General features: G+C 37.2%; 1 protein-coding gene across 2 annotated transcripts in view; it reads left to right on the top strand.

The window, feature by feature from the left end:
- Positions 1–12,861, top strand: part of EXOC6B (exocyst complex component 6B) — a 728,809-nt gene that overhangs the window by 393,733 nt on the left and 322,215 nt on the right. The window lies entirely within an intron of this gene.

Below are 12,861 nucleotides of genomic sequence, written 5' to 3'. Positions count from 1 at the left end.
GAATAAGACTAAGGACTTTGTTCTCAGAGAGCTGTATTATGACTGGGGAGATTCCCAATAAACTAATCAATATCAGACAGTGATAATGCAATGCAATTAAAAGAGAGTGATATATTAGGACAACAAGGTGTCTGATTTTGATAAGTTGATATGACATGGCATTCTGAGATATAAATATCAAGGAGTCAGTATTTGTGCAAAAATCAATTAAAAGATCATACTATAGGTATAAGGAACAGTAGTGCAAGGACTTTGTGGCATTATTATGTATGAATGTGTTTCAGGAACAATAGTGAGAAGTTAATAATAAGAGATAATTTGGTATTTGAAAAATTTCAAGAAATGGTTCTAGTATGCATATTATTTTGTTAACCAGAAGCTTAAAAGTCATTCATAACCCTACAAGTCTCTATCTATTCATTATCAGGTGTTCCAGAGTAAATATCATGTCTAAAATCTAGAATTGAAGGGAGCGTAGCCACTTTAAAGGAAACTGAACAATGCTCCAAGTAGTTAGAACATAAGACATAGAACCCTAAGGAGGTATGGTAAGAAGTAAGAATAAAAAAAAAATAGGAAGATTTCACATTATATAGGGCCTGGTTGACCCTTTAAGCAGTGAGTTAAGTGGAATATGTGTGTTCGGGACAGGAGTAGAGTAAATTGGAGTGAGAAGATCAGATTTCTATTTTTAAAAGATTATTCTAGCTAAATAATGGATGAGGGATGAGAATGGATGTGGGGAGAAGAGTTATTGGTAGGCTGGTCTAGTATTCCAGACAAGAGATGATGATTGCTGGACAAAAGTGATGGTAGATATGGAAAGAAGTGAATGAGTTTGAGAGATATTTAGGAAGTAAGATTTATAATACTTTGTGATGGACTAAATATAAGAGATAAGGTTAAAGAAGTATCAGGGCCTAGTTTACGGTTTTCTTCCTTGGATGATAGTGTTGGTATTGATGGTTTGGAGTGGGAAAGTCATAAGTTACTTTTGGATACGATTACTTTAGATGCTTTTGTGCAATTAAAGTAGTAGGCTCTGTCGTTGTGGGTCAGTCGCTGTCATTTCTGACTCTTGTGACCCCATGGACTGCAGCACACCAGGCTTCCCCGTCCATCACCAACTCCCGGAGCTTGCTCAAACTCATGTCCATTAAGTCACTGAAGCTATCCAACCATCTCATCCTCTATCATCCCTTTCTCCTCCTGCCTTCAGTCTTTCCCAGCATCAGGGTCTTTTCTAATGAGTCAGCTCTTCACATCAGGTGGCCAAGGTATTGGAGCTTTAGCTTCAGGATCAGTCATTCCAATGAATATTCAGGATTGATTTCCTTTAGGATTGACTGGTTGGATCTCCTTGCAGTCCAAGGGACTTTCAAGAGTCTTCTCCAACACCACAGTTCAAAAGCATCAATTCTTTACCACTCAGGCTTCTTTATGGTCCAACTCTCACATCCATAGAAGACTACTGGAAAAACCTTAGCTTGGAGTAGACAGACCTTTGTTGGCAAAGTAATGTTTCTGCTTTTTAAAACACTATGTGGGTTTGTCATAGCTTTTCTTCCAAGGAGCAAGCGTCCTTTAATTTCATGGCTGCAGTCACTATCTGCAGTGATTTTGGAGCCCAAGAAAATACAAGTAAATTTTCTCAGCAAGAAAATACGCTGTTTTCTTCATCATACAATCATATTTATTATCATTAAGAATAGGACACATTGCAAGTGTGCTGATTAAATTGTATATCTATGGAAAAAAATTAATTTAATTTAATTTTCATCTGTGGATCCACTGTATATTCCTTTGAACTAAAGGGAAAATGACACAACTACTTTTAAAAAATAGTTCTGCATCAGTCTACAGAGGCATAAAGAAATTAGTCGTCTCTTAGGGCTGAAAGTGGGTATGAGGAATAATGAGTGATAGTTTAAGGGGCACAGGGTTTCTCCTTGAGGTGATGAAAATGTTCTAAAGTTGATTATGATTATATTTGTACCTACCTGCAAAGATATTTTTAAAAATGTAAAAAAAACATTGAATTATATACTTTAAGTGGGTGAATTGCATGGTATTGAAATTGTATTTCAACATAACCATTAAAATATAACTCAGCATTACATTCATTTACCCACTGAACCATATTTATCCATTATGAGATAGTGTAGTTGATGCCCATATACCAGTTCCATTCTATGATAACTATTTACTGTATTATATTTTCAGCAAGAAAGACAGATAGACAACCCAAACATCAAAACAAATCTCAAAAGGAAACATTTTATCTGAGTGGTTATTTTTTTATAAGAATTCTATATTATTCCAACTTTCTGTCACTAATTAAAACTCTTCATATTTTCTAATCAATTATCAATCTTTGTATAAATTAGAAACATTTTGAAAGGTATATTATTCTCAATGCTGATTTCAAGAAAAATCTTATACAATCCATTTCACATAGATTTCAAATTTAGCAGTACCTAATACATTTTCTCAGCAAGAAAATACACTGTTTTCTTCATCATACAATCATATTTATTATCATTAAGAATATGACACATTGTAAGTGCGCTGATTAAAGTGTATATCTATGGAAAAATTTAATTTAATTTAATATTCATCTGTGGATCTACTGTATATTCTTTTGAACTGAAATAATATACAGTATTCTTGTTTTAAAATAATAATATGCTAATACAGAATTCATATAAGAAATGGCTTCATATTGGAAGATCTGTTAATATAATTGCCAGCCTGGCTGCTAGTAAAATGATAGGCCGATCATCTGATAATACTGGAAAAATACTTTTTTATAATTTAAATTATGGAACAATGTAATCTATAGGCAAAAATCCTCATGTTTTATAGCTATTAAACATTAGACATCTTTTCTTATTATGTGATAGGCAGACAAGAGTGTGTACTGTGATAGTGGTTTGATACACACCCACAGCCATATTCACCCTCTCACACACCCGTTTTTGAATCAGAGGGTATACTGAGAATATGTGTCATTCAGCTCCCCTAACCAAATTGACACTGAAATAAAATGTAAGAAAAACTAAAAGGAAAAACAGTTCAAAGTGTACCTCTATAGGCTAGAAAATTTGAAAAATTTCTCTGAACTTAGAAAATCAGATGGAATCAGAATAATGACTCAGCCTGAGGAAAGAAAATATTGGATTAAGTATGAAGTAGAGGGTTTTGTGGCAGCCCACTCCAGTACTCTTGCCTGGAAAATCCCATGGATGGAGGAGCCTGGTAGGCTGCAGTCCGTGGTGTAGCTAGGAGTTGGACATGACTGAGCGACTTCACTTTCACTTTTCACTTTCACGCATTGGAGAAGGAAATGGCAACCCACTCCAGTGTTCTCGCCTGGAGAATCCCAGGGACGGGGAAGCCTGGTGGGCTGCCATCTCTGTGGTTGCACAGAGTTGGACACGACTGAAGCAGCTTAGCAGCAGCAGCAGCAGCAGCAGAAGGTTTTGTTAAAGCAGGAAATGTTCCAAATGGAATCTGCTGCTAAGTCACTTCAGTCATGTCCGACTCTGTGTGATCCCACAGACGGCAGCCACCAGGCTCCCCGTCCCTGGGATTCTCCAGGCAAGAACACTGGAGTGGGTTGCCATTTCCTTCTCCAATGAATGAAAGTGAAAAGTGAAAGTGAAGTTGCTCAGTTGTGTCCGACTCTTAGTGACCCCATGGACTGCAGCCTACCAGGCTCCTCCATCCATGGGATTTTTCCAGGCAAAGTACAATGGAATCTAGGAACACTCTAAATTCAGTAAACAAATGTCATGAGCAGGAATGAGCCTGGGAGAAATCTTGGTGGAAATAATTTAGAGATCTGCCTTATATGCAGAATATATCCTGCAAAATGCTGAGCTGGATGAATCACAAGCTGGAATCAAGACTGCTTGGAGAAGTATCAGGAATCTCATATATCCAGATGATACCACTCCAGTGATAGAAAGTGAAGAGGAACTAAAGAGCCTCCTGATGAAGTTGAAAGAAGAGAGTGAAAAAGCTGGCTTAAAATTCAACATTCAAAAAACTAAGATCAGGGCATCCGGTCCTATTACTTCATGGCAAATAGATGGGGAAACGAAGGAAACAGTGGCAGATTTCATTTTCTTGGGCTCCAAAATCACTGCGGATGGTGACTGTAGCCATGAAATTAAAAGGTGCTTGTTCCTTGGAAGAAAAGCTGTGACAAACCTAGCTGCTGCTGCTGCTATTAAGTCACTTCAGTTGTGTCCAACTATGTGCGACCCCATAGGCGGCAGCCCACCCAGCTCCCCTGTCCCTGGAATTCTCCAGGCAAGAACACTGGAGTGGGTTGCCATTTCCTTCTCCAATGCGTGAAAGTGAAGTTGCTCGGTTGTGTCTGACTCTTAGCGACCCCATGGACTGCAGCCTACCAGGCTCCTCCATCCATGGGATTTTCCAGGCGTGAGTACTGGAGTGGGGTGCCATTGCCTGCTCTGTGACAAACATGTATTAAAAAGCAGAGACATTACTTTGCTGACAAAGGTCCATATAGTCAGTGCTATGGTTTTTCCGGTAGTCACATATGGATGTGAGAGTTGGACCATAAAGAAGGCTGAGCACCACAGAATTGTTGCTTTTGAAATGTGGCTCTGGAGATAACTCTTGAAAGTCCCTTGGACAGCAAGGAGATCAAACCAGTCAATCCTAAAGGAAATCAACCCTGCCTGTTCTTTGGAAGGACTGATGCTGAAGCACCAATGTTTGGGCCACCTGATGTGAAGAGCTGACTCATTTGAAAAGACCCTGATGCTGGGGAAGACTGACGGCAGAAGGAGAAGGGGGTGATAGAGGATGAGATGGTTGTATCCATCATCGCCTAAATGGACATGAGTTCGAGCTAACTTTGGGAGACAGTGAAGGACAGGGAAGCTTGAAGTGCTGCAGTCCATGGGCTCACAAAGAGTTGGACAAGACTGAGCGAGTGAACAACAACATTTACATGATATAGAAGACATTAATAATCAAAATGAATAGCTATTCTTTAGCAAAAACAAGTAATTCATGGACTAGGAGAAAAATTTATGAAATAACAATCATTTCTCATTTTAGGAATATAGGAGGCTAGATTATTCATAGCAACTGTTCAGCTTGAAACAACTAAAAGTACTGTAATATGTAATATGCATCATATAAGACATTAAGTCTCAGAGTGCTTAGTAAGGTTATTAAGGAATTTATCAGGCCAAATCCAGGGGAAATTGAGAGTCCAGAAGTTCAGAGTGATACGATGAAATACATAAGCTGCCTTTCCCTTGAGGTTGCTTGTTAGTCCAATTTGTACTCAGATTTTATAGTCTCTTGGGCCTACCTGAGATAAAGAGTCTAGTATGGTGCCCTCCCCACATTAAGCTGGAGAAACTATTCCTTTCAGGTTAAGAATGTATCTGAAGTAAGTGATCAGCAGTCACAGTTCTTCCCCCAAAGAGATCTTCAGGTTTGGGGAGTTTTATCTTAAATTGTTATCTATATAAATTCTTGGAGAACAGAAAAGGAAGATACTCACTAACTCATCTTATGAGTTGTATGAGGTGTGAGTAATCTTGATAATGAAGCTAGAGAAGGATAGCATAACTCATAAGCTCATAAATATACAGGCTTATTCATAAATATAGTTGTATTTAGTAAAGATAGAAATATAAATAAAAAATAAACCTTTGAAAGGAAAAAGGAAAATTGTCATTTTTGCTGATGATATATTTTAGTATATTGAAAATCCAAAGAAATTTACAGAAAAAATTATTCCAATAAATGGAAGAGGTTAGCATATTCTATGTTGCAAAATTGTCTCTTTATATCCAGGAATAAAATTTGAAAAATTAAAAATTTTAAAAGATAAAAATTGATACAATAACATATATTAAAAGTAGTAGAAATATACCTAACATAATATGTCAAGACCTAAATGGAGAAAATTCAAAAATATTTTTGAGAGATGGAAAGGAATTAAAGAAGACCTAAATAAAACTGAGAGTAATAGCATGTTCAGTGATTGGAAGAGTTATTGTAGATATCTACTGTCTTAAAATTTATCTATAAATTTAATTCAATGCCAATTAAAATCTCCATAATCTTATTTTTGGAAAGATGAGTACCTTTGCAATTAGATTTATAATATTTTTAAGCCAGTACAAAAGCAAAGAATAGCTAAGAGACTCCTTAAGACTGAAGGCAGGTGGTTTTTCTCTACCAAATATGAAGACTCAATTTAAAAATCTTACTAAATCAATACCAGACCCTCTGGTACTGTCATTGGATAGATAGAACAGAATATAGCCCTCAAAAAAATATTTGATATTTATCAAAGACTGTTGCTGGTCAGTGGGTAGAGAACAGACTTTTCAATGAATAGTACTAGAACAATTGATTATCAGTATGGGGGAATTGGAGAAGGAAATGGCAACCCACTCCAGTGTTCTTGCCTGGAGAATCCCAGGGACAGAGGAGCCTAGTGGGCTGCCATCTATGGGGTCGCACAGAGTCAGACACAACTGAAGCGACTTAGCAGCAGCAGCAGCATGGGGGAAATAATTATACCAAAAAAAAGTTTCAGGTTGATAAAATACCAAAATGTGAAATGTAAGACCATAAATTCTCTACAAGATAGTGTAAGATAATATCTTTGTGGTTTAGGATATGGAAGAAATTCCTAACTAAAATACAAAAGAGACACTAACCATAAAGATTCATACATTAAGCTACATTAAAACTAAGAAAAAAACAAAAAAAAAATTAAAGATAGTAGATAAAATAAGATATATGATGAGAAATGATATCTTCAACAGAATATCAGCAAAGAACTAACATAAAATATATAAAAGTTTTCACTATACATCATCATAATAGAGACAAACATCTCAGTAGAAATAAGAAGCAAAAAATTTACAGTTATTTCATTAAGGAAGGAATTCACTTGGCTGAGAAACATGTGCTCAACTTCAGTGCATCGGTGAAAGGCAGATAAAAACAAAATGAAATAGCATGTAAAAATTAGTAATACAGATGTTGATAAAGATATGAATCATTCAGAACTCTTATATACTACTAAGGGAATAAGTTTAAATTGATAAAACCCTTTGAAAAAAATAGTGGTATCTTCTAATCAACCATCCACATTAACCACAAATTCTTTTACTAACTATATTCCCTTGAAAAACTTGCCCTAATGCACCATAGTACACATGCAAGAATATTCATTCCAGCATTGTTCAGTTTTAAAAATTAGAAATGACTTAAATGTCCATGGTTGGATGGCATCCGTGACTCAATGGACATGAGTTCAGGTGAGCTCTGGGAGATGGTAAAGGACAGGGAAACCTGGTGTGCTGCAGTCCACGTGGTTGCCAAGAGTCAGACACCACTGAGCATCTGGACAACAAAATGTCCATTGGTAATAAAATGAACAATCTGAGTTAAACTCATAGCATGAAATATTATACAGCATGAAAATGCCCACCCTGCAGGCATATACAGTAGCATAGATGAATTTCACAAGTACAATGTTGAATTATAAAAGCAGGTCAGAAAATTATACATACAGATTTTTATCCATTTACATAATGTTGAAAAAATATTGAGTAAGGCTGAATATTTAGATGGTTACGAAACAATGAAATTAAGAGAATGAACTGACAAGCCACAGATCAGGAGAAAATCTTTGCAAAACACATACCTGTTAAAGGCCTGGTACTGAAAATACATACAGAACTCTTAACACTCAGCAGTAAGAAAACAACCCAATTAAAAAATGGACAAAAGTTCACCACAGAAAATACTCAAAGATCAAGAAAGCATGTAAAAAATGCTTAACAACATATGTCATCAGTTCAGTTCAGTTCAATCCCTCAGTCGTGTCCGACTCTTTGTGACCCCGTGAACCACAGCACAACAGGCCTCCCTGTCCATCACCAACTCCTGGAGTTTACCCAAACTCATGTCCATCGAGTCGGTGATGCCATCCAACCATGTCATTCTCTGTTGTCCCCTTCTCCTCCTGCCCTCAATCTTTCCCAGCATCAGGGTTTTTTCAAATGAGTCAGCTCTTTGCATCAGGTGGCCAAAGTATTGGAGTTTCAGAATCAACATCAGTCCTTCCAATGAACACCCAGGACTGATCTCCTTTAGGATGGACAGGTTGGACCTCCTTGCAGTCCAAGGGACTCTCAAGAGTCTTCTGCAACAACGCAGTTCAAAAGCATCAATTCTTCTGTGCTCAGCTTCCTTTTTAGTCCAACTCTCACATCCATACATGACTACTGGAAAAACCATAGCCTTGACTAGATGGACCTTTGTTGGCAAAGTAATGTCTTTGCTTTTTAATATGCTGTTTTGGTTGGTCGTAACTTTCCTTCTAAGGAGTATGCATCTTTTAATTTCATGGCTGCAGTCACCATCCACAGTGATTTTGGAGCCCTCAAAAATACAGTCTGACACTGTTTCCACTGTTTCCCCATCTATTTGCCATGAAGTGATGGGACCTGATGCCATGATCTTTGTTTTCTGAATGTTGAGCTTTAAGCCAACTTTTTCACTCTCCTCTTTCACTTTAATCAAGAGGCTCTTTAGTTCTTCTTCACTTTCTGCCATAAGAATGGTGTAATCTGCATATCTGAGGTTATTGATATTGCTCCTAGCAATCTTGATTCCAGCTTGTGCTTCCTCCAGCCCAGCGTTTCTCATGATCTACTCTGCATGTAAGTTAAATAAGCAGGGTGACAATATACAGCCTTGACGTACTCCTTTCCTGATTTGGAACCCATCTGTTGTTCCATGTCCAGTTCTAACTGTTGCTTCCTGATGTGCATACAGATTTCTCAGGAGGTAGGTCAGCTGGCCTGGTATTCCCATCTCCTTCAGAATTTTCCACAGTTTATTGTGATCCACACAGTCAAAGTCTTTGGCATAGTCAATAAAGCAGAAATAGATGTTTTTCTGGAACTCTCTTGCTTTTGCAATGATCAGCAAATGTTGGCAATTTGATATCTGGTTCCTCTGCCTTTTCTAAATTCAGCTTGAACATCTGGAAGTTCATGGTTCATGTATTGCTGAAGCCTGGCTTGGAGAATTTTGAGCATTACTTTACTGGTGTGTGAGATGAATGCAATTGTGCAGTAGTTTGAGCATTCTTTGGCATTGCCTTTCTTTGGGATTGGAATGAAAACTGACCTTTTCCAGTCCTGTGGCCACTGCTGAGTTTTCCACATTTGCTGGCATATTGAGTGCAGCACTTTGACATCATCATCTTTTAGAATTTGAAATAGCTCAACTGGAATTCCATCACCTGTACTAGCTTTGTTCATAGTGATGCTTTCTAAGGCCCACTTGACTAAGGATGGCTGGCTCTAGGTGAGTGATCACACCATCGTGATTATCTGGGTTGTGAAGATCTTTTTTGTGTAGTTCTTCTGTGTATTCTTGTCCCCTCTTCTTAATATCTTCTGCTTCTGTTAGGTCCATACCATTTCTGTCCTTTATTGAGCCCATCTTTGCATGAAATGTTCCCTTGGTATCTCTAATTTTCTTGAAGAGATCTCTAGTTTTTCCCATTCTATTGTTTTCCTCTATTTCTTTGCACTGATCACTGAGGAAGGCTTTCTTATCTCTCCTTGCTGTTCTTTGGAACCCTGCATTCAAATGGGTATATCTTTCCTTCTCTCCTTTGCTCTTCGCTTTTCTTCTTTTCACAGGTATTTGTAAGGCCTGCTCAGACAGCCATTCTGCTTTTTTGCATTTCTTTTTCTTGGGAATGGTCTTGATCCCTGTCTCCTGTACAATGTCATGGACCTCTGTCCATAGTTCATCAGGCACTCTGTTACCAGATCTAGTCCTTTAAATGTATTTCTCACTTCCACTGTGTAATCATAAGGGATTTGATGTAGGTCATACCTGAATGGTCTAGTGGTTTTCCCCACTTTCAGTTTAAGTCTGAATTTGGCAATAAGGAGTTCATGATCTGAGCCACAGTCAACCCCTGGTCTTGTTTTCACTGACTGTATAGAGCTTCTCCATCTTTGACTGCAAAGAACATAATCAATCTGATTTCAGTGTTGGCTATATGGTGATATCCATGTGTAAAGTCTTCTCTTGTTTTGTTGGAAGAGGGTGTTTGCTACGACCAGTGCATTCTGTTGGCAAAACTCTATTGTCATATGTCATCAGGGAATTCCAAATTAAAACAGCGGTAAACTACCGCCACATGCCCAGTAGAATGACTATAATGCTGAAAACACCAAATTCTGGAGAGAATGTGGACAACAGGTACTCTCCTTGCTGGTGGGAATGGAAAATGGTACAGCCAGCTTAGAAGAGAATTTGGAAGTTTATACAAAATGCAACATAGATATAAGATGCAGCAAGTAGGTATACACTATAGGTATTTGCTAAATGTGTTGAAAATGTATGTTAACACAAAAATCTGCCCACCAGTGTTTATAACAGCTTATTCAAAATAACCAAAACCTGGAAGTAACCAAGATGTCCTTTAATAGGTGAATGGATGAACTCTAGTACATCCTTATAATTGAATATTACTCAATGGTAAACAAAAGAAGTAATCTGTCAACCCACAAAAAGACAAGGAGGAAGCTAAGTGCATATTGCTAAGTGAAAGTACCCAAACTGAGAAGGCTACATATTCATAGGATTCCAACTATATGACATTCTTGACAAGGCAAAATTAAGGAGGCAATAAAAAGATAAGGGTTGCTAGGATTTGGGAGAGGGCTCGAGGGATAAATAAGTGGAAGACAGAATTTCTAGGGCAGGCAGTGAAACTATTCTGTATGATATTGTAATGGTGGAATACATCATTATGCTCATGTTAAAACCCATGATTATATAACACAGAGAGGAAACTCTAAATAAGCTATAGAATTTAGTTAATAATAATGTGGATAATGTGTCAGTATTGGTTCACCAACTGTACCAAATGTCACCACACTAAGGGAAAATGTTATAATAAGGGAACCTGTGCATGAATGTCTGTATGAAGGGATATATGGGAACTCTGTACTTTCTGTTCAGTTTATCTGTAAATGCAAAACTGCTCTAAAAAATAAGATCTATTAAGCTAAAAAATACAAAGAAAAAAGAATGAAAGAAAGATATGTAATGATTATAATAAATGTCATGATAATGTTTTCCTGAGTGGAAAGGAAAGAAGTTGTTTTTGAGCTTCTGATATGCTGGTGCTGTTCAGTTATGTTTGCCTGATAAAATTACATGTATAGGTTTTATTTATGTATACTATATTCACAGTTATACAAAATGTGAGAAGGAGGAAAAGGAAGGATGGCAGCCACAGAAGAATATAAATCAAAGATTAATGTTGTTTTCTTGAGATTTATGCCTACCAAAATAGAGAAATTTAATTCTAAGATTAAATAGATAAAACTGAATATCATTCTGTGATCAAGAAGACAAAGTCAAATACATAACCCCAATATAGAGCAGAGACACAAAGAGATGGAAAATATTAATGAAAAGTTAAGAAACATGGATAATTGCTGTAGATTTTGGTTGTATTTAGTAGAGATTTAGAAATAAAATATAGTCACAAAGGAGGGACCTTAATAATTAAATGAAAGAGGGAAATTTCCCTGCAGTAGAAAACGACTAGATTACTACAGCTGAAAGGGTGCATCTTTTTGTCAGGCAGAGTAAATGAGGCAGGCAGTTTTCTCATGTCTGAAATGGTGTATTTTAGTTTGAGTGCAAAAGAAAGACATTTCCAAACACATGAGGATACAAAGTTTACTTTTCACCCATCTTATCTTACTGATGTCTTACCAAAAATGAAAAAGAAATTCAAAATACGTGATGGGGTGAGAATAAATAAAATGTATGCAAAAAATGAGAGTAAAACTCATAGATAAATCTAAATAACTGATCAGTTGTTTGTAAGTGAAAGTCACTCAGTTGTGTCTAACTTTGCAACCCCATGGACTGTACAGCCCATGGAATTCTCCAGGCCAGAATACTGGAGTGGGTAGCCTTTCCCTTCTCCAGGGGATCTTCCCAACCCAGGGATTGAACCCAGCTTTGCCACATTGAAGACGGATTCTTCACCAGCTGAACCACAAGGGAAGCCCCCAAGAATACTGAAGTGGGTAGCCTATTCCTTCTCCAGGGGATCTTCCCAATCCAGGAATAGAACCAGGGTCTCCTGCATTGCACGCAGATTCTTTACCAACTGAGCTTTCAGGGAAGCCCATTGTTTGTAAAGTTTAATGCTATTAAGAATCCCTACAAGAGGAGTGGCTTAATGTTTAAAACATTTTTAAAATGACACTACAGATTATTTCAAGTAAACAGTGGACAGAAAGTATCAGTTCAGTTCAGTTCAGTCGCTGGGTCGTGTCCGACTTTTTGCGACCCCATGAATTGCAGCACACCAGGCCTCCCTGTCCATCACCAACTCCCGGAGTTCACCCAAACTCATGTGCATCGAGTCGGTGATGCCATCCAGCCATCTCATCCTCTGACAGAAAGTAAATATGTTATTAATAACCAGTATAAGATAATTTGAAAAAACTAATCCAATGAAAAACATGAAATGATACAAAAAATAAAGAATAAATCATTGAAAATAAAAAACTTAAAATAAGATGGCTAGAATAGGTCCAAATATGTCAGTATTCATGAGAAACATCACAGGTAGAAAGTATTATAGTTTGGTTACTAAGGGAGATTTCTGCATTAAGATTATATAGAAAGATTAAAAATGAAGAATGGGGAGCAGAAAGGGCAATATTCTTCAAGAACACCGGATTGAAGTTAAAGATTGTTAAACGGGAGAAGAGAGCAACATTTTGTTTT

Source organism: Bos mutus, chromosome 11 (assembly GCF_027580195.1).
Source record: "Bos mutus isolate GX-2022 chromosome 11, NWIPB_WYAK_1.1, whole genome shotgun sequence".
NCBI lineage: Eukaryota > Metazoa > Chordata > Mammalia > Artiodactyla > Bovidae > Bos > Bos mutus.
Note: the sequence above shows the minus strand (reverse complement) of the source record. Positions and strands in the feature narration are given on the sequence as shown.